The following is a 25,510-nucleotide window of genomic DNA, read 5'->3' on the forward strand; positions in this document are numbered from 1 at the left end:
AGCAATCATATTAGGATTTAGATTATGAATTTATCAAATATGATCATCATTGAGGAATGATCTACAATGGGGAATATCAATTTAGCTGGAATTCTAATATATGAGGAATATAATATATGATTAACCGAATTCTTCTGTGGTCTGGGGATTTATTCGAATGGTGATTTTACTTTGTGTGGATTAGTATCAGTTAACTTGGTTAATATTTTGAGATTTAAAATTTTTGAATAAATAATAAGTATTTTACACAATTCTGGACCTCGATAATTTTAGCGTAGATGAGATCTGGTCAAATCACCATGCTATTCTGATTATTTACAAGTGTTTTGTATACTCCTGGAAGTTTTCTCTAAAGTTCTTCTGAAGATTTTTACGACACTTGATTCAGTGACGGTGACAATAGGGAATCCAGCTATTCCTCTTGAGGAGAGTGACAACTGCACAACTCCACTGTTGGAGACTGGCGGTAGGTAGCCTCCCTTCTCTGAGAGGAGGGCTGAGAGGAAGAGGGCTCCCTAGTGGTCTCCAGGCGCCCCCATGCACCCCCTGCCCTAAGCGCCCTGGTGAGACTGGGAGGAACCCCAAAATGGTAGCATTTTGTGAATTTGGGAGATTATATAAAAGCGTAACCGAACATACACTGTTTGTGCTTTGGTAACTGCTTTTAATATCCTGTTGGTTGGCTGAAACGCCTTCTATGACAGTGACGCCTTTTGTCTTTATTTTTCAGTTGGGAAATCTTTCCCCCCACCTGAAAAGACTGAATCTGGGCTATAAGCCATACTGCAACCCTTGACCTTCTTGCCTTCCCAAACCTCCAAAGAAAGCTGGGTAGCCAGTAATCCCCGACTTCTGATTGTGCTTATGTAACCTCTCTTGATATTTAGGACTTTCAGTGGGTTTTAAATTTGTGACAATAACTTTTGATTTTAGTCTCATTTATTTCTCCTTTATCTGTTTCAAAAAAAATAATAAGTATTTTATCCTAATTTCTGTGGGGATTAGCAGCAGAGGAGGTTACGGAGCTCCATAATATAAAATTGAAAATGTAATCATTTATTCATTCAAAAAATATTTGTTGAATGCCTCCTACATACTTTAGGTTCTGGGAGCACAATTGTGGATAAAACAAACCCAAATCCCTGCCCTCATGGAGTTCACAGTCTAATCATTCAGTGTTTAACGATCCATGGTAAAAATCACAATACTTGTTCCCAGGCTGCAGTAGATTTTACTGAGAAATGCTAGAAGATACTTTGTCCATAATTTAATGTGCTTTATGTTTGTTTTATTTGGAACTGACTCTGAGGTTTTGCTAAGACTGCCTGGGAATGACTTGTAATGATATTGGGTAACATCCAGAATGTAGTATGAACGTAGAACCATTGTCAAAATATGCTGCCCCCGCACCTGGATTGCAGCTGTATCCATGAGTCTTTACTCTGAGAGGAATGGGTTTCTTATTTGGCTGTAGATGTGTTTTGTGATCTCATGCTCAGTGACCCAGGCACTGTGTTGTCCTGGGCTTATGGAACTTGTTTAGCTTGAACCGATTGGTATATTTTCCCTGTTTTTAATATTTGATTTGGTTCTTTAGCCCGATATTCTTGATTGGCTATTTTTATCTGCTTAGGGGCTGGGAGGTGGAGTTGAAAACAAAGGACCAAACGTAAATATTCAAAGGCTTTATGGGAGGGATTTGAAGAACAGATGGCATCAGTATATATGGTAGCAGGTAGCGTGGGGACATGGGAAGGTTGGGAGAGGATGGCTAAGCTGTCCACAGTAAGGTCAACGAAGGTTTGCAGACAGCTCCAAGCCACTGATGAAGTTCCACTCTGCCTAGAAATTAATTAGGGCATGCTCAGTGGTCTGAAAGAATTTCTTTCGGCATGGGTGTAATCTGAGCAGTTTGGATTTCTCAAAAACAGCAGTTGTAGTAGAACAGCTGTTATTTTAAATCTGCGAATCTCCACAGAACATACCCTGTGCCCTGTATTTGGCTGCTTTTCATTAATAGGGCTAGAGACCCTGGAAGAGAAAGCAGTCTTGGGTCTTGGGGTTGGGAAGAGTACTGAGCCTTGACACCGGCGCTTTACTAGCAGCCTGCAAAAGGGCATCTGACGCGGGGGAGGGGATGTTGGAAGAGGCAATAAGAAAAGTCGAAGGGAAGAGGAGGGGGAATCAATAGCAAAACTGCCTGCGACAAAAGGACAAGCAAGTGGATCAGTGCAGAAAAATATGAGGGAAGTAATGTTGGGGTTCTGTCAGAGGAGGCTGTTTATTAACATATCATAATTGCCAACAGTGTATCAGCTATCTTAGACATATTATCTGATTTAATCCTCATAACAATTCTCTGAGGTAGTTATCAGCTCATTTTATAAATAAAACAACTAAGGAACAGAGAGGTGAAGAAACTTCTCCAAAGTTACGCAGGTAACAAGTAGCAGAGTCGAATTCTTGTTTCAACAGTCTGGTTTTGAGTTTGTGTCCTTCTTTGAAAATTTTAATTTTTATTTTATACTGGAGTATAGTTGATTCACAATGTTGTGTTAGTTTCAGATTGAACAGCAAAGTGATTCAATTATATATATATGCATGTATCCATTATTTTTCAGATTCTTTTCCCACATAGGTTATTACAAAATATTGAGTAGAGTTTCCTGTGCTGTACTGTAGGTCCTTGTTACTTACCTATCTTATATATATAGTGGTGTGTATATGTTAATCAAAACCTTCTAATTTCTGCCTCCTCCCCACGTTTCCCCTTTGATAACCTTAAATTTGATTTTGAAATCTTTGAGTCTGCTTGTGTTTTATGAGTAAGTTCTTTTGTATCATTTTTATTAGATTCCACTTTTTTTGGTTTTGTTTTTGCTTTTTAGGGCTGAACCCACAGCATATGGAAGTTCCTAGGCTAGGGCATGAATTAGAGCTACAGCTTCCGGCCTGTGCCTCAGCCACAGCAATGTGGGATCCAAGCCATGTCTGCAACCTACACCACAGTTCACGACAATGCCAGATACTTAAGCCACTGAGTGAGGCCAGGGATCGAACCTGCATCCTCATGGATATTAGTCAGGTTCGTTTCCACTGTACCACAATGGGAACTCCAAATTCCACATGCTATTGATCTCAAATATATGTCTTTGTTTTACTTACTTCACTTAGTATGATAATTTCTAGATCTATCTATGTTGCTGCAAATGGCAATATTTCACTCCTTTTTATGGCTGCGTAATATTCCACTGTATATATATGTACCAATCTTCTTTATCCATTCCTCTGTCAATGAACATTTAGGTCGCATCCACATCTTGGCTATTGTGAATAGTTCCGCTATGAATACTGGGATTCATCTATCTTTTCAAATTATGGTTTTCTCCAGATATATGGCCAGGAGTGAGATTGCTGGATCATATGTAGTTCTATTTTTAGTTTTTTAAAGAACTTCCATACTGTTCTGCATAGTAGTCATATCAATTTAAATTACCATCAACAGCATAGGAGGGTTCCCTTTTCTCCACACTCTCTGCAGCACTTATTGATTGTAGACTTTTTGATGATGGCCATTCTCACCAGTGTGAGGTAGTACCTCATTGTAGTTTTGATTTGCATTTCTCTAATAATTAGTGATGTTGAGCATCTTTTCATGTGCTTTTTGGCCATCTGTCTCTTTTCTTCTTAGAAATGTCTACTTAGATCTGCCCATTTTTTGACTGGGTTGTTTGTTTTCTTGATATTGATCTGCATGAGCTGTTTGTATATTTTTGGAGATTAATCCCTTGTTGGTTATATAGCTTGCAAATATTTTATCTCCTTCTATGGGTTGGATTTTCATTTTGTTTATGGTTTCCTTTGCTGTGCAAAAGGTTTTAAGTTTAATTAGGTCCCATTTGTTTATTTTTGTTTTCAATTTCATTACTCTAGGAGATGGATCCAAAGAGATACTGCTACAATTTATGTAAAAGAGTGTTCTGCCTATGTTTTCCTCTAAGAGTTTTGTAGTTTCCGACCTTATATTTATGCCTGTAATCCATTTTGAGTTTAGAGTTGTGTATGGTGTTAGAGAATATTCTAATTTCATTCTTTTGTATGCAGCTGTCCAGTTTTCCCAGTACCATTTATTGGAGAGACTGTCTTTCTCCATTGCTTCCTTTGTTGTAGATTAATTGACTGCAGGTGTATGAGTTTATTTCTGGGCTTTCTATACTTTTCCAGTGATCTATATGTTTTTTTGGTGCCAGTACCATACTGTTTTGATGTCTGTAGCTTTTTAATATAGTCCAAAGTCAGCAAGCCTGATTCCTACTCTCCATTTTTCTTTCCCAGGATTGCTTTGGCTATTCAAAGTTATTTGTGCTTCCATATAAATTAAAAAATTTTTTTTCTTCTGGTTCTATGGAAAACGTATTGGTAATTTGATAGGGATTGCATTGAATCTGTAGATTGTCATGGGTAATATAGTAATTTTGACAATATTTATTCTTCCAATGCAAGACCACGGTATATCTTTCCACCTGTTTGTGTCATCTTTGATTTCTTTCCTCAGTCTTACAGCTTTGCCTCCTTAGTTTTATTCCTAGGTATTTTATTCTTTTTGGTATTAGGATAAATGTGATTGTTTCCTTAATTTCTCTTTCTGATATTTTGTTGTTAGTGTATAGACATGAAGGTGATTTCTGTGTATTGGGAGTTCCCATTGTGACTTAGCAGTAATGAACCCTACTACTATCCATGAGGATGTGGGTTCAATCTCTGGCCTTGCTTAGTGGGTTAAGGAATCTGGCATTGTTGTGAGCTGTGGTGTAGGTCACAGAGGTGGCTCGAATCTTGTGTTGCTGTGGCTGTAGATGTGGCTGGCAACTGGAGCTCCAGTTCAGCCCCTAGCTTGGGAACTTCCATATGCTGCAGGTGTGGCCGCAAAGAGACAGAGGGAGAGGGAGGGAGATTTCTTTGAATTAATTTTGTATCCTTCAACTTTACTGATTGTTGAGCTATTGATTATTAGCTCTAGTAGTTTTCTGGTGGCATCTCTAGGGTTTTTTATGTTTACTTTCATTTCATCTGCAGACAGTGACAGTTTTACTTCTTTTCCAATTTGGATTCCTTTTATTTCTTTTTCTTCTCTGATTGCTGCAGCTAGGACTTTCAAACCTATGTTGAATAAAAGTGGTGAGAGTGGACATCCTTGTCTTATTCCTGATCTTAGAGGAAATACTTTCAGCTTTTCACCGTTGAGAATGATGTTAGCTGTGAGTTTATCATATATAGTCTTTATTAATTTGAGGTAGGTTCCCTCCATGCCCACCTTCTGGAGAGTTCTTATCATAAATGAGTGTTGAATTTTGTCAAAAGCTTTTTCTGAATCTATTGAGATGATCATATGATTTTTATTCTTCAATTTGTTAATGTGGCATATCACACTGATTGATTTGTGGATATTGAAAAAATCTTTGCATCCCTGGGATAAATCCCACTTGATCAAGGTGTATGGTCCTTTTAATGTACTGTTGTGTTAAGTTTGCTAGTATTTTGTTGAGGATTTTTGTGTCTTTTTCATCAATGATATTGGCCTATAATGTCCTTTTTTTAGTGTCTTTTTCTGGTTTTGGTATCAGGGTAATTGGTAGCCTCATAAAATGAACTTGGGAGTGTTCCTTCTTCTGCAATTTTTTGGGACCAGTTTCAGAAAAAATAGGTATTAACTCTTCTCTAAATTTTTGGTAGAATTCCTCTGTGAAGCCATCCAGTCCTGAACTTCAGTTTTTTGGAAATTTTTATTTTTTATTATTTAAAAAAATTTGGGAGGCCATGCCCACAGCATGTGGAAGTTCTTGGGGCCAGTGATCGAATCTGCACCAAAACAGCAACTTAAGCCACTGCAGTGACAATGCCAGATCCTTAACACACTGCAACACAAGGGAACTCCTTTTTGGAAGTTTTTAAATTAGTTTCAATTTCAGTACTTGGGATTGGTCTATTCAAATGTTCTATTTCTTCCTGGTTCAGTCTTGGAAGGTTGTGCTTTCGTTAGAATTTGCCCATTTATTCTAGGTTGTCTTTTTTTTTTTTTTTTTTGGCATATAATTGCTTGTAGTAGTCTCTTGTGATACATTGTATTTCTGTGGTGTCAGTTGTAATTTCTCCTTTTTCATTTCTAATTTTATTGATTTGATTCTTCTTTTTTCTTGAGAAGTCTGGTTAAGGGTTTATCAATTGTGTTGATCTATTCAAAGAACCAAAATTTTCATTATCTTTTCTATTATTTTCTTCATCTCTATTTTGTTTATTTCTGCTCTGATCTTAGTGATCTCTTTCCTTCTACTAACTTTGGATTTTGTTTGTTTTTCTTTCACTAGCTGCTTCAGATGTAAGTTAAGGCCATTATTTGAGATTTTTCTTGGTCCCTGTGGTTAGACTGTATTGCTCTAAATGTCTGTCTTAAAACTGTTTTTGCTGAATCCCATAGGCTTTGGATCATCAAGTGTTCATTGTCATTTGTTTCTAGGTATTTTTAATTTTATCTTTGATTTCTTCAGTGATCCATTCATTGTTTGGTAACATATTGTTTAGCCTCCATGTGTTTAAGTTTATGTTTTTACCCTTGTAGTTGGTTTTTAATCTCATAGTGTTCTGATTGGAAAAAGTACTTGTTATGATTTCAATTTCCTTAAATTTACCGAGGCTTGCTTTGTGACCCAGTACATGATCTATCCTGGAGAGTCTTCTGTGTGCACTTGAGAAAAATATGTATTCTGCTGCTTTCAGATGGAATGTTCTATAAATATCTATTAAGTCCCATCTGGTCTGATGCATCATTTAAGGCTTGTGTTTCCTTATTGATTTTCTGCCTGGATGATCCATCCATAAAAGTGTGGTGTCATAAAGTCCCCTACTATTATTGTGTTACTGTCAATTTCTCCTTTTATGGCTCTTAGCATTTTCCTTATATACTGAGATACTCCTATGTTGGGTGCATATATATTTATGATTGTTATATATTCTTCTTGAATTGATCCCTTAATCATTATGTAGCATCCTTCTTTGTCTTTTATGAATGTCTTTATTTTAAAGTCTATTTTGTCTGATAGTATAGCTATTCCAGCTTTCTTGGTTTCCTTTTTCTATCCCCACACCTTCTTTCTGTATGTGTCCCTAGATCTGAAGTGGGTCTCTTATGGACAGCATATATACAGGTCTTGTGGTTTTTTTTTTTTTTAATCCATTCAGCTAATCTGTGTCTTTTGGTTGGAAAATTTAATCCATTTACATTTACAATATGTATATTTAATCCATTTACATTTACAATATGTATATTTAATCCATTTACAGTTATCAATATGTATATTATTATTGCCATTGTGTTAATTGTTTTGGATTTGTTTTTGTAGGTATTTTCCCCTTCCTCTTTTGTTCTTTTCTCTTATAATTTGATGACTATCTTTAGTGTTTTGTTTGGATTTCTTTTTCTTTTTCATGTGTGTTTCTGTTGTAGTTTTTTCATTTCTGGTTCTGATGAAGTTTTGATACATCAATCAAACAAACAAGACTTAAATAAGACTGTTACGTTGCTGGTATCTCAATTTCAAACGCCTTTTCAGTATGCTGCATTTGTACTCTCCTCTTCTCATGATTGCTGGATTTGATATCATATTTGTGTGTGGATGATTTCCAACATTCACTGTATGTTTGCCTTTACTGGTGGGATTTCCCATTCTTAATTTTCTTGTTTCTAGTTATGGCTTTTATCTTCTCTTCCTAGTTCCTTTAGCATTTGTTGTGATGCTGGCTTGGTGGTGTTGAATTCTTTTAGCTTTTGCTTGACTGAAAAGCTTTTGATTTCCCCACTGAGTATGAACAAGAGCCTTGCTGGGTAGAATATTCTTGGTTATAGAAACCTGCCTTTCATCACTTCAAATATATTGTGCCACTCTTTCTGTCCTGCAGAGTTTCTGCTGAAAAACCAGCTGATATCCTTATGGGAAGCCCCTTATATGTTATTTGTTTTTGCTTTTTGCTTTTAATATTTTCTCTTTTTGCTTTTAATATTTTCTCTTTGTATTTAATTTTTGAAAAGTTGATTAATATGTATCTTGTCATGTTCCTTCCTTGGTTTATCTTATATGGGACTCTCTGTGCTTACTGGACTTAAGTGAACGTTTCCTTTCTCATATTGTGGAAGTTTTTGGCTATTATCTCTTTAAATATTTTCTCAGGACCTTTCTCTCTTTTCCTTCTAAGACCCCTATAATATGAATGTTGGTGCATTAGTATTGTCCCAGAGGTCTCTTAGGCTGTCTTCATTTCTTTTCATTCTTTTTTCTTTATTCTATTCTGTGGAAATGATTTTAAACAATCAGTCTTCCAGCTCACTTATTTGTTCTGCCTCATTTATCCTGCCATTGATTCCTTCTAGTGTATTTTTCATTTCCGTTATTGTGTTGTTCATCTATGTTTGTTTGTTCTTTAAATCTTCTAGCTCTTTCTTAAACATTTCTTGTGTCTTTTTGGTTTATGCCTCCATTCTTTTTTGAGATCTTAAATCATCTTTACTGTCATTACTCTGCATTCTTTTTCAGGCACATTGCCTATTTCCATTTCACTTCCTCTTATTCAGTCTTGTTCCTTCATCTGGAATGTATTTAAAATGCTTTTGAAGAATTCCTACTGTGGTACAGTGGATTAAGAATCTGACTGCAGTGGCTTGGGTCACTGTGGAGGCATGGGTTTGACCCCCAGCCCAGCACAGCAAATTAGGATCTGGTGTTGTCACAGCTGTGGCATAAGTAGCAGTTGTGGCTCATATCCAATCCCTAGCCCACGAATTTTCATATGCCACAGGTGAGGCCATAAAAAATATAAAACACATTTCAACTTAAGAGAGCAACAACTTAAAGCAATCACACACACACGTGTGCGTGCGCGCGCACACACACACACACACACACAGACTGCTATATCAAAACCTCATGGTAACTGCAAACAAAAAATCTATGATAGATATACATACAAAAAAGAAAAAGAGATCCAAACAAAACACTAAAAATAGTCACTAAATCACAAGGCAAGAGAACAAAAGAGGAAAGTGGAAAAAGAAGCTACCAAAAAAAGGTTGTTAAACTTTGAGTTTGTGGTCTCCATTCCATAGGCTGCAAGATTATAGTCCCTCTTGCTTCTGGTGTCTGTCCGCCTGGTGGGTGAGGTTGGTCCAAGGGCTTGCACAGGCTTCCTGGTGGAAGGGACTGGTGCCTGCCCACTGGTAGGTGCAGCTGGGTCTTGTCCCTCTGGTGGGCAGGGCCACGTCAAGGGGTTTGTTTAGAGCTGAAGCAGCTGTGGGCTCAGGGTGACTTTAGGCAGCCTATCTGCTGATGAGTGGTGCTGCGTTCCCACCCTGCTGGTTATTTGGCCTGAGGTGTCCCAGCACTGGAGCCTGCAGGCTGCTGGGTGGGGCCAGGTCTTGATGCCAAAATGACAACCTCAGGGAGAGCTCGTGCCAATCCGTATCCCCTGGGGCATCTGCCACCCGTGTCCTTGCCCCCACAGTGAGCCCCAGCCGACCCCCACCTCCCCAGAGACCCACAGGTAGGTCTGGCCCAGGGTACTCTGGAGCCAGTGCTTTGTGCTCAGTCCCTGTGCATGTGGAAGCGTGTGTGTTCCCTCCAAGAGTGGAGTGGCTGTTTCCCCCAGTCCTGAGGGGCTCCTGCACTCAAGCCCTGCCAGCCTTCACAGCCAAATGCTGTGGGGGCTCCTCGTCCTGATGCCAGACCCCTAGGCGAGGTTCAGAAGTTTCACTCCCGTGGGGGAACCTCTGTGAGAGTTATTTTCCAGCTTGTGGGTCACCCACCTGTAGGGGATGGGATTGGATTATATCACAAAAGTGCTCCTCCTGTGAGCTCATTGTGGCTTTTTCTTTGTTTGGGCTTTTAAAATGCCTTTTGTGGTAGGTTTCAGTCTTTTTTGTTCAGCAGTTAGTTGTGATTTTGGTGGTTTCGTGAGAGGGGGTGAGCTCACAAGATGATTCTACCATCTTGTCTGGAATCCTAAATTGTGGTAATATATCGACAACATAAAATTTGCCATTTTAGTCCATTCCTTTTTATGTTGTTGAATAGTATTCCATTATATATATGAATCTATCACAACTTATTTATCTATTCAGACAAGTAATATTATATTCATGCCCATTTTACAAATGTGGTAAATTACAGTCAGGTATGTAATAGACCTGGTATTCAAACCCAGGTCTGTCCAATGCCAGATTCAATGATTTTTTTTTTTTTTTTTGCCACATCCACAGTATGTGGAAGTTTCAGGGCCAGGGATTGAACCCACACCACAGCAGTGACTTGAGCCACTGCAGTGACAATCCTGGATCTTTAACCCACTGTGCTACAAGGGAACTCCTAGAGTCAATGCCTTTAACGACTCTGCTACACTGTCTTTCCTGACTGAAAAGACCTAGCTGTACTTTAAATGAAATATGTGCTGCCTCCATGGCCAACAACATATCAGTGCCTGTCATCATCTAGCCCTGGAGGCTGATCAAGGTCACCCTCACCTAATAAGCTGAAAGAGCCCTTCATACACACAAAAGGTAAAGTAGAAGCCATCGTCAATATAAGCCATAGACCTTGAAGTGACCATACTGCAAACAGGAGGCAAGGTTCCAGAACTGAGGATCAGACATGGGTTCAAAGAGCTGGATATTAAGCAGACAGGTTAGTGTCAGAACAATGAGCTTTGCCCAATCATCAGGAAAATAAACTGTCAGCCCTCCTCAGGCTTATGTGAAAGTATTAAATGAATGCCAACTAGGAAAAGAAACAAGTCTTTGTGAGATAACAGCTCAGCTGGAACAAGTACCCAAAAGAATCACTTCAACTCTCAAGAGAGTTGATTCATTCACATTTAATAGTGCCTCAGATTGGGAACATACAAAGATATATTCCCCTACACTTTCCAGAAAGAAACTTGAGGGCTAACGCACTAAACTACCTTCACAGGATCATAGGACACAAGGGCTACCAGGAGAGAAGACAGCGGTGGTCTCATCTCTATTTTCACTCATTTAGAAAAAGAGGAAATGAGTTGTAGTAGAAATAGGCATTTCTTGACAGTATTATAAAGCACTATAATATAAGCTGTCAGAGGAGGCTGTGGAATCTTCCGTCCTGGAACTCATTAAGAACAAGAGAGATACTTGGACTAAATCCAAGAGTAGAGTCAGAGGATTACCAGAGAGATGAACTGAACACGGACTTCAGCGAGGGCGGGCTGTAGCCAAATTGGATCCTAGCCAGCTGCATAGGCGAGCCATTTCAATAATCTGCAGGGATGACAACTCCAGGGTGGCCAGAGATTACCAGGAGGTGCTTCCTAGAGAACTGGACTCCAATTCTGCTGAATTCATCTGCTTCTTTCCTCTGTGAAAACACGGCCACAACAAGGCCACTAATATGACATCTGGAAACCAGAATATGATTTATTTTAAGCCTCTAGGATCTTTGGACACAGAACGAAACAGCAACCGATGTTTTAAAAAACCCTGAAACACATGGACCCTAGTCACTATAGGGTTTTTTTTAATTGGGGTATAGTTGACTTACAGTGTTGTATTAGCATCATATTTACAGCATAGTGGCTCAGATATACATATACATATATCCATTCTTGCCACCCACAGGTTATTAAAAAACATTAAGTAAACCTTCCTGCACTATACAGTAGGTCCTTGTTAGTTATCTATTTTCTATATAGTAGTGTGTGTGTGTGAATCCCATCCTCCCAATTTATCCCCCCATCCCACGGTTTCACCTTTGGTAACCCTAAATTCAATTTTGAAATCTTTGTGTTTGTTTCTGTTTCATAAATAAGTTCTTTTTTCTTTTCTTTTCTTTTTTTTTTTTTTTTTTTTTTTGTCTTTTTGCTATTTCTTGGGCCGCTCCCGCGGCATATGGAGGTTCCCAGGCTAGGGGTCGAATCGGAGCCGTAGCCACCGGCCTACGCCAGAGCCACAGCAACACGGGATCCGAGCCGCGCCTGTGACCTATACCACAGCTCACAGCAACGCCGGATCCTTAACCCACTGAGCAAGGCCAGGGACCGGACCCGCAACCTCATAGTTCCTAGTTGGATTCGTTAACTACTGCGCCACAACGGGAACTCCATAAATAAGTTCTTTTGTGTCATTTTAATAAATTGCACATATAAGTGATATCATATGATATTTATCTTTCTCTGTCTGGCTTACTTCACTTAATATGATAAGCTCTATTTTGCTGCTAATGGCATTATTTCGTTCACTACACATTTTATCCATAAAAATTAGGAAACAGGCTGAAGAAATATGCACAGCTCAAGACAAATGAATCTTAATTCCTGAACCTGGCTCTGAGGTCATTTACAAGGGTCTGAATCCAGTCTACAAGACCCCTTTTACCCATAGCTGAGACATCAATTTGATCCTAACTAGAGGCTCAGTGCTAGCCCCAGACACAGCTCTGTCTGCAGAGTTTTAGGATACTCCACCCCAACACTCCGACTCAACATAAACTTGCTGCAAGTCTTCTCCCTGTGGCCCAGTCAGTTAAAATAGAATTCCTTCCCCTTCTTTCCTTCTTCCTTTTCTCCCTCTACTCCTTCCTTCGTCCCCATCATCCAGCAATTCCACTCCTATGTTTTTACCCAAAAGAAATAAAAGCATATATCTACAAAAGATCTGAATATCAATATTTATAGCAGCTTTATTTTTATAGCTAAAAAAACCAAAAACAACTTAAGTGTCCATCAACAAAAGAATGGATAAATTGCAATATGTCCATGCAATGGACTACTACTCAGTAATAAAAAGAAAATACAAACTGATACTTACAACCAGATGGATGAATTACAAGAACATCCTGAGTGAGAGAAGCTAGACACAAAACAATGTATATTACATGATTCCATTTATGTGAAATTCTAAAACAGGCAAAATCAGTGGTGGGAAAAAATCAGAATAACAGTTGCATCTGGGATGTGTTAGAGTTGAATTATGTTCTCCCCAAAGATATGCTGAAGTCCTAACCCTCAGTACCTATGATGTGACCTTATTTGGAAATAGGGTCTTTGGAGATATAATAAAGTTTAAATAATGTCAATATGGTGAGTCCTAATCCAGTATGACTGGTGTCCTTATAAGAAGAGGAGAGACAAAGACAGAAACATGCAAGGAGAATGCCATGTGATGACAGAGACAGAGATTGCCGTGGTGCATCTGTAAACCAAGGAATGCTAAGGGTTGCCAGCAACACTAGGAAGTGAAAAGAAAGGAACTGAACGGATTCTTCCCTGGAACCCTCAGAGAGAGCATGGCTCTGCTGACACCCTGAATTTGGACGTCTGCACTCCAGAACTGTGGGAGAATAAGTTTCTGTTGTTTTAAGCCCCCCAGTGTGTAATAATTTATTACAGTAGTCCTAGGAAACTAATACAGAGTGGGTGGAGTGGGACTGGCTGGAAAGAAACATTAGGGAACTTTCTGGGGTGAAGAAAACGTTCTATATTTTGATAGGGGTTTGGGTTGCATGAATGTATGCATTTGTCACAGCTAATCTAATACTACACTTGAGATTTATACATGCTGCTGTCTGTGAGTTTTACCTCAAAAATAAAAAGTACCATAAAATAACTATTGGATTCTAGTGAATGACATGCATGCTGAAACATTTAGGGGTAACGTGTACCCATGTCTGCAACTTACTCTGATTGATGGATGGAGGATATGCGATAAAGCAAATAACGCAAAATGTTAATAATCACTGTAGAATCTAGGTGGTGGGTGTCTGGTGTCTATACTTCTTTCAACTTTTGAACATGTTTGAAAGTTTTCATAGTAAAATACTGGAGAAGAAACAAATTCTGCTTGCTGTGTGAAAGCATCTTCAAAACAGGTCTGTAGCCTGCCACATCTCTGCTCCTTTCAACCAAACTGGAAATTCTGGAGCTTCCATAGTCTCAAAACATTTTACAGTTAAGAAAATTGAGTGACAAGCTAGTTCAGTGACTTTCCCCAGGTCATACTGCTGTCCAAGAGTCATTGGATAGAGACTGGGTACAGACATTTTCATTTTCCATCTTTACAAGACTGCACTTGGCACAGGGTGGAAGCTCAAGAAGAATGAAAGCCTACAAAGTTGTGCTCTTTACTGCTCTGCGCACACCGTGTCCTAAGGTCCAGGCCCTCCTTGTGCCCCAGTTCTGATCACTGGACCTATGCCTCCTCCCTGAGCCAAAGCCCTCACTCTGATGTCCTACCAAATACCTTGATCCCACAACACCAGCCTTGCTGGCTCCCCTTCTAGGGACCAAAATCCTATTCCTCTCCAGACTTTGATACATGTTCACAGTTTCCTACTGTCAGCCTACCTGGATTTCTTTCTTTCTTTTCTTTCTTTCTTTCTTTTTTTTTTTTTTCATCTTTTTAGGGCTGCACCTGCAGCATATGGAAGTTCCCAGGCTAGGGATCGAATCGGAGCTGCAGCTGCCGGTCTACCCCACAGCCACAGCAACTCGGAATCTGAGCCGCATCTGCGACCTACCCCACAGCTCATGGCAACACTGGATCTCTAACCCACGGAGCGAGGCCAGGGATAGAATGTCCTCATGGATGCTAGTCGGGTTCGTTACCAATGAGCCACCACGGGGACTCCTGATTTCTAACCTAACCCAATTCCTCATTGCAACAGTAATCCACCTGTCTGGTGGTGCTTCCCACTTCCCTGGGCACAGATATTGACCACCACCCCTCCCCTCGCCACTGATTGCCACTAACTGCCTAAAGTGCTCACCCTCTGCCTGCTGGTTTGGCCTTTGCACCAGAACCATAGTAAAGAAAAACAAGTCTTTACACGGACCACTTCCAAACGCTACCTGCTTCCTGGCTGTCTCGGGTCCTATCTCCCCCTGTATGATTCCCTCGTGGGTCTCCTCAGGTCCCCACAGGCAAAATCGGAGCCACAGCCTATTGTCCTAGAGACTGAGATAACCCCCCAAGCCTGGAGCGAAGGGAAGGCAGGCAGAGAAGGAAGAAGGAGAGGGAATACAACGAACAACTTTCCTTTCTCTGCAAAACGCAGGGCGGCATGTGACAGGCTTGGGGTCAAAAGTGCCTTTTTTTTGGTCTTTTGTCCTTTTAGGGCCGCACCCCAGGTATATGGAGGATCCCAGGCTGGGGGTCGAATCAGAGCTGTTGGCACCGGCCTACACCACAGCCACGCCAGATCCAAGCCACGTCTGCGACCTACACCAGAGCTCATGGCAACGGCGGATCCTTAACCCACTGAGCAAGGCCAGGGACCGAACCCGAAACCTCATGGTTCCTAGTCGGATGCGTTAACCACTGCGCCACGACGGGAACTCCCAAAAGTGCTTTTATTTTAGAAGGACTAAAACACCAAACCACAAACCCAGCACTTGGGGAAGGGGGCAAAGGAAAATAAAGTTTAAAAAGGGACCTAAATGGGGAGAGATTGACAAATGTTGTTGGCATAAAGCAGCTAAGGCCTGTGAGGAAGAAGCCAGTGTGAAATGTCCAGACTTCCAACTTTTCATCAACCCATTTGATCCTTCTAAGCTGCCCTCTGACTCAGTGGCTATATAGACACTGTCTCTGAAAAAATCCCTTGTTGGTTCCCAGGCTCCTCCAAGTGAATGCCTACATTCATGGACATGCTATACATTATATATATATATATATAAAATATAAAATATATATAAATATATATATATATAAAATATATATATAAAAACAATAGACACATCATTTGCATGCGGCCTGCACACAGCCAACCTGACTGAGATGGAGAGAGGGCCCAGGGAGGCAACCCTTCCAGCCAGAACTGTTTCACTGATGAAAGATAATTCCACAAAAGAATTCTTTTCGCTTCAATTCACTTCAGGTGAAAATAGCCTGTGACTAATAGAGAATTGGGCATAATGAGTTCCTCGACGTTAGATATGCATAAAGCAGAATAAACAATGTCTCCCTCGCTTCACACCCCCAGCTCTATAATGGTTCTAACTTAGTAGCACTGGAGAAAAAACACAGGGAACTGAGTAAGGGAGAGCGAGCCATGCTATAGGCAGAGAGCAAATGTAAAGAGAGTAACCTAGGAGTTCCCGTCGTGGCTCAGCAGTAATGAACCCAACTAGGATCCATGAGGATGCAGGTTCAATCCCTGGCCTCACTCAGTGGGTTAAGGATCCAGCGTTGCCATGAGCTGTGGTATAGTGGTGTAGGTCGCAGATGTGGCTCGGATCTCATGTTGTTGTGGCTGTGGCGTAGACCAGCAGCTGCAGCCCTGATTTGACCCCTAGCCTGGGAACCTCCATATGCTGCAGGTACCGCCCTAAAAAAGCAAAAAGAAAAAAAGAGAGAGAGGAGGGAGTGAATAAAGGGAAGGAAAAACAGGCAGGTTATTTAGATTCAGGCAACACTGATAACCATCTAGTTTGTTACTAATATCGACTTAATTTTAACAGTATACAAAAAGTTTGTTCTCCTAAAACTCCATTCCTTCTCCCTTCCTTTTTGCTTTACATCTTTATACACTGTATGCCCACGAACACAGACTTATAATTATCACTTTACGGAGTTGTCTTTTAAAAACAGATAGGAGAAAAAAACAAGTAACAAACTGTTTGTGTGTCTCTGTGTGTGTATTCATACAGTTTTTTATGTTTGTCTACGTAGCTAACTTTACTGGTCCTCTCTTTCTTCATGTGGATTCAAGTTACTGTCTAATGTCCTTTCACTGCACCCTGAAGAACTTCCTTTAGTACGTTGTGGAGGCCAGGTCCTCCAAGAAAAGAAAAGAACTCTTTGCTTTTATTCATCTGGGAATGTCTTAATTGCTCTTTTTCTTATGCACTTTTTTGGGATTTTTTTTTTTTTTGGTCTTTTTAGGCCATACCTGCAGCATATGGAGGTTCCCCAGCTAGGGGTCAAATTGGAGCTGCAACCATAACCACAGCAGCACAGGATCCAAGCCCGATCTGCAACCTACACCACAGCTCACGGCAACGCCGGATCGTTACCCCACTGAATGGGGCCAGGGATCAAACCTGCATCCTCATGGATGCTAGTCAGATTCGATTCCGCCGAGCCATGATGGGAACTCCAAAGCATAGTTTTAATATATTAAGAATTCTTGGAGTTCCCATCGTGGCGCAGTGGTTAACGAATCCGACTAGGAACCATGAGGTTGCGGGTTCGGTCCCTGCCCTTGCTCAGTGGGTTAACGATCCGGCGTTGCCGTGAGCTGTGGTGTAGGTTGCAGACGTGGCTCGGATCCTACATTGCTGTGGCTGTGGTGTAGGCCGGTGGCTACAGCTCCAATTCGACCCCTAGCCTGGGAACCTCCATATGCCGCGGGAGCGGCCCAAGAAATGGCAAAAAGAAAAGACAAAAAAAAAAAAAAAAAAAAAAAAAAAAGAATTCTTGGTTGACAGACTTTTTCTTTCAACACTTTGAATATGTCATGACACTGCCTTCAGACAGGTGATATGGCCTCCGTGGTTTCTGATAAGTTAATTGCTCACCTCTTCAAGGATCCCTGTATGTTTGGGGTCTCTTTTCTCATTGTTTTCAAGACTTTCACACTGTCATTATATTTCAATAGTTTGGCTCTTTTGTGTCTAGGTGTGGACCTCTTTAATCAAATTAATGTGTGAAGCTTCTCGGGTGTACGGATTAATGTTTTTCATGAAATTTTGCAAGTTTTGACCATTGTCTCTTCTAATATTCTTTCTGCCTTTTGCTCTTTCCTAATTTTCTAGGCTTCCCATTATGCATATGTTGGTACACTTGATGTTGTCCCCTAAATCTCTGAGGCTCTGTTTATTTTTCATTCTTTCTTCTTTCTCTTTCTCAGACTAGATAAGTCCAATTGATCTATCTCTAGGTTCTCTGCTCAAATATGCTATTGAGTTCCTCTAGTAAATTTTTCATTTCAGCTACTGTTTTTCCACAGTGGAATCTGTATTTGTCACTTTTTTATAATTTCCATCTTATCATTAATGTTCAATATTTCGTGACATATCATTCTTATACTTTCTTTTAGTTCCTCTAATATACTTTAGTTCTTCGAGCACATTTTAAATGATTTATTTAAAGTCTTTGCCTAGTAAGTCTAATGTCTGAGCTTCTTCAGTGACAGTTTTTGTTTATTGATTTTTATCCTGTGTATGGACCATAGTTTCTTGTTTCTTTGCATATCTTGCAACAGTTTGCTGAAAACTGGAAATTTTAAGTAGTATAATGTGAAAACTTATAGAAACCAAATTATCTCCCCTCCCCTGAATATGTTTTGTTGCTGTCTGTTGTAAATGTTGTTATTTGCTTATTTAATGGTCTTCCTGAATTCTGTTAAAGTCCGTATTCTTTGTCATGTGTGACCACAAAAATCTCTGCTCAGTTAGCTTAATTGTCAGTTAACTATTGTACAGGAGTTTCTTTAAATTAGTGAAACCAATAAATCTACCAATCTTTGTTGAGGAACTCTATGTGTGTCTGTGTGAAGGCCCACTGTCAATGCTCCAGCGGGCAATTTACAACTCTGCCTTAGCTTTTGCTTTGTGCTTTTGCAGAGCCTCGAGGTCTGTGAAAGGTGACAGTATGGAGTCTTCTCAGGTCTTTTCTGAACACATAGAAAACTTGGGCATGTACACGACCTTCTACATTCCCAGGAATGTGACAGAGCTTTTCAAAACCTCTATAGACATCTAACTCCCCAGCTTTATTTCTAGATTTTGGTTAGCTTTTTGTTCTCCACCACTGTTCCTACCTTCTCAAACAGCCAGGGAGTTAAACAATTGCCCCACAACTTTCTTTAGACAAATGCCTTATGGGGAAAAGCTTTTCATGCTGAGCAAGCACTGAGTCAGGTTAAATACAGACACCCTTGGAAGTGAGGTCTTCCAGGGAGCCAACGGATACATCAAATAATGACAATTTTGGGGGAATGAATATTTGAAAGACCTCCACACTTGTTCTGCTCCCTCTGCTGGTTGCCAAGATGAGAAGGTGGGCTGTAGTTTTTCAAGGCTACCATCTGGAGAGTAGGGGGTGGGACTGAGGCAAGTTAAAATGCCACAAAGCTCACTGTTCTTACTTATCCATTTTTCTTGAATAAATGCTCCTTGATTACTACAAACCTTCAGTTGATTCTCAGAGTTCTGAAAAAGTTACTTCTGATACTTTTTGACAGTTTTCTCATTACTTGATGCAGGAGAAACCTTTTAGAAGCCCTCACTCTGCCATTTTCACTCTCTCAAGGATTATTTTTCAACCTTTTCCCTGCACATTCTTTTCTTTGGGCATAAATTGGATAACAGAAAGTATCATGGCCCTTGCGAATTTGAGGCCTCTAGTTCTAAAAAGGGACTACCAGCAATGTTCTTAAAACTGTAGAGCCATGAGAGACCTGAAAGGTAAGGTCTACAGAACCAGAGACAGAGAGCAGCAAAGGTCAGTGAAGAAAGAACTAGTATGAACAGGCAGCTTGTTTTTCACCAGCTTTTCAAATACTGTGGACTGGTAACAGAGATGCCTGTCTGAATGTATCCTCCAAATTTATATCTAAACAAACAGTTTTCAAGTACCAAAAAAGGGGAAGGATCTGTCATGATCCATTCATCTTAAAACGATCACCGCGTTTTTTTCTCCTTATGCTGTAGAAAAACTTCTGAGAAAATGACCCACAGCCAATATGGTACTCAATGGTAAAAAGCTGAAAGACTTCCAGCTAAAATCTGGAACAAAACAAGAATGCTCACTCTCACCGCTTCTGTTCAACATAGTATTGGAAGTCCTAGCCAAGGCAATCAGAAAAGGAAATGTAAGAAATGTATCCAAATTGGAAGGGAAGAGCTAAAATTGTCATTGTATGCAGAAGACACGATACTCTATATAGAAAACCCTAAAGACGCTACACAAAAACTATTATAGCTAATAAATTAATTCAGCAGGTAGCAGGATACAGGATCAATACACAGAAATGTGTTCCATTTCTTTACACTAACAATGAAATATCAGAAAGAGAAAGTAAAAAAAAATCCCATTTAATTTTTATTTATTTTTGTCTTTTTTTTTTTTTCAGGGCTGCACCCACAGCATGTGGAAGTTCCCAGACTAAGGGTCGAATCCGAGCTATAGCTGCCAGCCTACACCACAGCCACAGCAATGCAGGATCCTTAAGCCACTGAATGAGGCCAGGGATCGAACCCACAACCTCATGCTACCTAGTCAGGTTCATTAACCACAGAGCCACAACGGGAACTCCAAAAAAAAGTATCCCATTTTAAATTGCATCAAAAAAAAAAAAAATACCTAGGGACTTCCCCTGTGGCTCACATCATAATTACTTGGCATTGTCTCTGCGGTTGCTCTGGTTCTATCCCTGGCCTGGGAACTTCCATGTACCATGGGTGTGGCCAAAAAACAAAACAAAACAAGATGAAACAAAAACTTAGGAATAAACCTGACCAAAAAGAAAGACCTATACACTGAGAACTATAAAACACTGATAAAGAAAATTGAAGGTGTTAGAAAGAAATGGAAAGACATACCCTGCTCTTGGATTGGAAGAATTAATATTGTTAAAATGGCCATACTACCCAAAGCAATCTACAGCTTTAGTGTGATCCCTATCAAATTATCCATGACAGTTTTTTCATAGAGCTAGAACAAATAATCCTAACATTTATATGGAACCACAAAAGACCCAAAATTGCACAAGCAATTCTGAGGAAAAAGTACAAAACTGAAGGGATAACTCTCTCAGATTTTATACAATACTATAAAGCTACAGTAATAAAAACAGTGTGGTATTGGCACAAAAGCAGACAGATAGATCAATGGAATGGAATAAGAAGCATGGAAATAAACCCACACATCTGTAATCAATTAATCTTTGACAAAGGAGGCAAGAATATACAGTAGAGAATAGACAATCTCTTCAGCAAGTAGTGTTGGGAAAGCTGGATAGCCTCATGTAAATCAGTGAAATTAGAACTCTCTTACACCATACACAAAAATCAACTCAAAATGGTGTAAAGACTTAAATATAAGACATGACACCAAAAAACTCCTAGAAGAGAAATCTAGGCAAAACATTCTCTGACATCAACCATACAAATGTTTTCTTAGGTCAGTCTCCCAAGGCAATAGAAATAAAAACAAAAATAAACAAAAGGGACCTAATCAAACTGACAGGCTTTTGCATAGCAAAAGAAACCATTCTACAAAATGGGAGAAAATAGTTGCAAATGATGCAAACTACAACGGCTTAATCTCCAAAATATACAAACAACTCTTACAACTCAACAGAAAAAACAAAACACCCACTCAAAAAATGGGTACAAGACTTAAATAGACATTTCTCCAAAGGAGATATACGAATGGCCAGTAGGCACACGAAAAAATGCTCAACATCAGAATGGCCATCATTAATAAGTCTACAAATAACAACTGTTGGAGAGGGTGTTGAAAAAAGGGAATCATCCTACACTTTTGATGGGAATGTAAATTGGTACAATCACTATGGAAAACAGATGGAGTTTCCTCAGAAAACTATAGAACCACCATATATGATCCAGCAATCCCACCCCTGGGCATATATCTGGATAAAACTTTCATTCAAAAAGATAAATGTACCCCTATATTCACTGAAGCACTATTCACAATAGCCAAGACATGGAAGCAACCTAAACATCTGTTGACAGATGAATGGGTAAAGAAGATGTGGTACATATACACAATGGAATACTACTCAGACATAAAAAAAAAACAACAGAATAATGGCATTTGCGGCAACACAGATGCAACTAGAGATTCTCACACTAAGTGAAGCAAATCTGAAAGAGAAAGACAAATTCCATATGATACCACTTATATGTGGAATCTAAAATATGGCACAAATGAACTTATCTGCAAAACAGAAACAGACTCAGAGACACAGAGAACAGAATTGTAGTTCCCAATGGGGAGATGGGAAGGAGTGGGATGGACTGGGAGTTTGGGTTTAGTAGATGCAAACTATTACATTTAGAATGGATAAGCGATGCAGTCCTACTGCATAGCACAGGAAACTATATCCAGTCTCTTGGGATAGACCATAATGGAAGAAAATATAAAAAAGACAATGTGTATATATGTATGACTGGATCACTTTGCTGTACAGCAGAAATTGGCAAAACATTCCAAATCAACTATACTTTTTTTTTTAGGTCTGCACTTGTGGCATATGGAGGTGCCCAGGCTAGGGGTCTAATTAGAGCTATAGCTGCCAGCTGACACCACAGCCACAGCAGTGGGGAAACCAAGCCACGTCTGTAACCTATACCACAGCTCAAGGCAATGCTGGATCCTTAACCCACTGAGTGAGGCCAGGGATTAAACCCAAATCCTCATGGATACAAGTCAGGTTTGTTTCCGCTGAGCCACAAGGGGAACTCCAAATATACTTTAATAAAAATAAGTAAATAAATAAGCAAATGGGACCTAATCTAACTAATAAACTTTTGCACAACAAAGAAAACCATAAACAAACAAACAAAAAAAACAACCTTCAGACTGGGAGAAAATATTTGCAAATGATGCAACTGACAAGGGCTTAATTTCCAAAAATATACAGACAGTTCATACAACTCAATTAAAAAAAATTAAACAACTCAATCAAAAAATGGGCAGAAGATTTAAATACACATTTCTCTGAAGAATACAGACAGATGGCCAAAAAGCACATGGCAAAATGCTCAATATTGCTAATTATTAGAGAAATGTAAATCGAAACTACAATGAGCTATTACCTCGCCCTGGTCAGAAAGGCCATCATCAAAGTCTGCAAACAATACATGCTAGAGAGGGTGTGGAGAAAACAGAACTCTTCTACACTGTTGGTGGGCATGTAAATTGGTGTGGCCACCATAGAAACAATCTGGAGTTTCCTTAAAAAACTAAAAATAGAGTTACCATATGACCCAGCAATCATTCCTGTGCATATAACCAGAAAAGACAAAAACTCAAATTCAAAAAGATACATGCACACCAATGTTCATAGCAGCATTGTTCACAATGGCCAAGACATGGAAGCAACCTAAATATCCACCAACAGACTATTCATTTCGGAAGATGTGAGAAACACACACACACACACACACACACACAGAGAGAGAAAGAGACAGAAAGCAAACAATGGAATATTACCTAGCCATAAAAAGAATGAAATATTGCCATTTGCAGCAGCATGGATGGACCTAGAGATTATTATACTAGGTGAAGTAAGTTGGACAGAGAAAGACAAATATTATATGATATATCACTTATATGTGGAATCTAAAAAATTAATACAAATCAACTTATTTACAAAATGCAAATAGACACAGTCATAGAAAGTAAACTTATGGTTACCACAGAGGAAAGAGGAGAGGGAGGGATCAATTAGGAGTTTGGGATTAACATACACATACTACTATATGTAAAATAGGTAAGCAACCAGGATTTACTGTATAGCACAGAGAACCATATTCAATATCTTGTAATAATGTATAATGCGTAATCTGAAGCTGTACACCTGAAACGAATAAAATATTGCGTATCAACTATAGTTGAATAAAAGAAAACTTCTAGGGAAATGGAAAATCTAATGGTAGTTTCAATCTCTAACCTCTATAAAGGCAGATAGCCAGTTGCTCTGTCTCAACCTATCAAAAAACAGAGGAAAGATGGTATTATGGACTGAATTGTACCCACAAAATTCACGGTGAATCCTTAACCCCCAATGTGATTGTATTTGGATACAGGGCCTTTAAAGGGGCTATTAGGGTTAAATGAGGTCATTAGGGTGGGGCCACAATTCAATAGCACTAGGGTCCTCAGAAGAAGAGGAAGAGACACCAGGAGCACCTGCACACAGAGGAAAGGGCACGTGTGGACTCAGAAGGCAGCTGTCTGCAAGCCAAAGAGAGAGGCCTCAGGAGAAACCAGATCTGTCCACACTTTAATCTTAGATTTGTAGCCTGGGGAACTGTGAGAAAATCAATTTCCAGTTTTTAAGCCACTCTGTTTGAGCAATGTTGTTAAAGCAACCTGAGCAGACTAATACAGGTGGTATCCTGGATGAGATCCTACAACAGAAAGAGGATATTAGGGGGAAAGCAATGAAATGTGACTAAAGTGTATTTAGTTAATTGTAATGTACCAGTTTGAGTTCATTTGTTATGGCAAACAGACCGTAATCACATAAGAGGTTTTTAATAGTGTAAATTGGATGTGGGCTACACAAGAGTTCTCTGTACTCTCTTTGCAACTTTTTATACATCGAAAACTTCTCTAAAATTAAAAGTTTATTTTAACAAAAATAGAGAGAGGAGAAGTATCCAAAACCCACAGGTTCAGGGCAGCAGAGGCCTGTAATGGAGGCTCTAGACTTTCCAGGGCAACATTTCTTCCACCACTACTTCCTCTCTGTGGACATATACCAGAGCTCCCCCTAATGCTCCTTTTGGGCTGCTTTCCAGCACACGAAGCAAGGTGGGGATCACTCCTGGTCCAGTTCCCTTGCAGTCACTGCACAGTTGTTTCTATTGGAAATAGATTATGCCGTAGGAAAATGGAAACTCTGATTGTATTTCCAGTCCCCAATCTCTGTCAAAGCACTGGTACAGCTGCTCTTTTTCAGTCTCTCAAAAGGAGAGGAAACCAGGTCTCTAAAGCTCACAGGCTCAGGGCAACAGAGGCTTATGAAGGAGACGCTGGTGTTAAGAGAGAAACCCAACAGACCAGCTTCTATCTTGCTCCCACATCAACAGAGAGAGCAACACTCTTTGGGGGTCTGTCCCCCCCAAATCCTTATCTGAACCCTTCATTCTACCGATTAAGGCAAGATTCGGTCACCCTCAATTCCCCCTTTTACAGATTTCCCTTGCAGATAACAATAGAAAATAAAGGGAAAAGGAAGCCATCAGGATTTCCAGGCCTCTGGCTCTATGATTAAGTGATAGGATGGGATCCACTGGATGGCAGGCCCATGACGAAGGAGCCTGTGTGAGTAGGGCAGCTCAGCTTTCACCCCTCATCTGCCAGTCGTGGACTCACCCCAGAAGCCCTCATCAGGGTCTCCCAGTCGTTCTCCCTTTAGACTAACTTCTATCCCAACCAGCAAGTCTGGTGTCTTTGCTGATCTATGCCTTTTAAGAACCACCACCTACTTTCCCCCTGAACGCAAGACAGGGAGAAGACACGAGGCACCATGAGCTCCTTGCGTCCATAGAGGCACCAACACAGCAGTACTGGGAAGGGACTCTACACAAGCCTGAGGCAGCGAGCAGCACTGACCTGTGAAGCAGAGGCTGCTGTGACCTGCTCCTTTGTCCCTGCTGTTTTTACTGTGGAGAAAGCTGTTAACTTGTGTCTCAATTAGGTGCTACCAGACAACCCCCCGCTGGCTGGTCCCCTTCTATTCCT

The 25,510-nt window shown here is 40.0% G+C and overlaps 1 long non-coding RNA gene across 1 annotated transcript in view; it reads right to left on the reverse strand.

Moving 5' to 3' along the window:
* Positions 10,425-25,510, reverse strand: part of LOC110257831 — a 40,124-nt gene continuing 25,038 nt past the window's right edge. Inside the window, exon 3 of the long non-coding RNA XR_002340842.1 lies at positions 10,425-11,429. This is a non-coding gene — a long non-coding RNA (uncharacterized LOC110257831). The remainder of the gene's footprint in view (positions 11,430-25,510) is intronic.

This window comes from Sus scrofa, chromosome X (assembly GCF_000003025.6).
Source record: "Sus scrofa isolate TJ Tabasco breed Duroc chromosome X, Sscrofa11.1, whole genome shotgun sequence".
NCBI classification, from domain to species: domain Eukaryota; kingdom Metazoa; phylum Chordata; class Mammalia; order Artiodactyla; family Suidae; genus Sus; species Sus scrofa.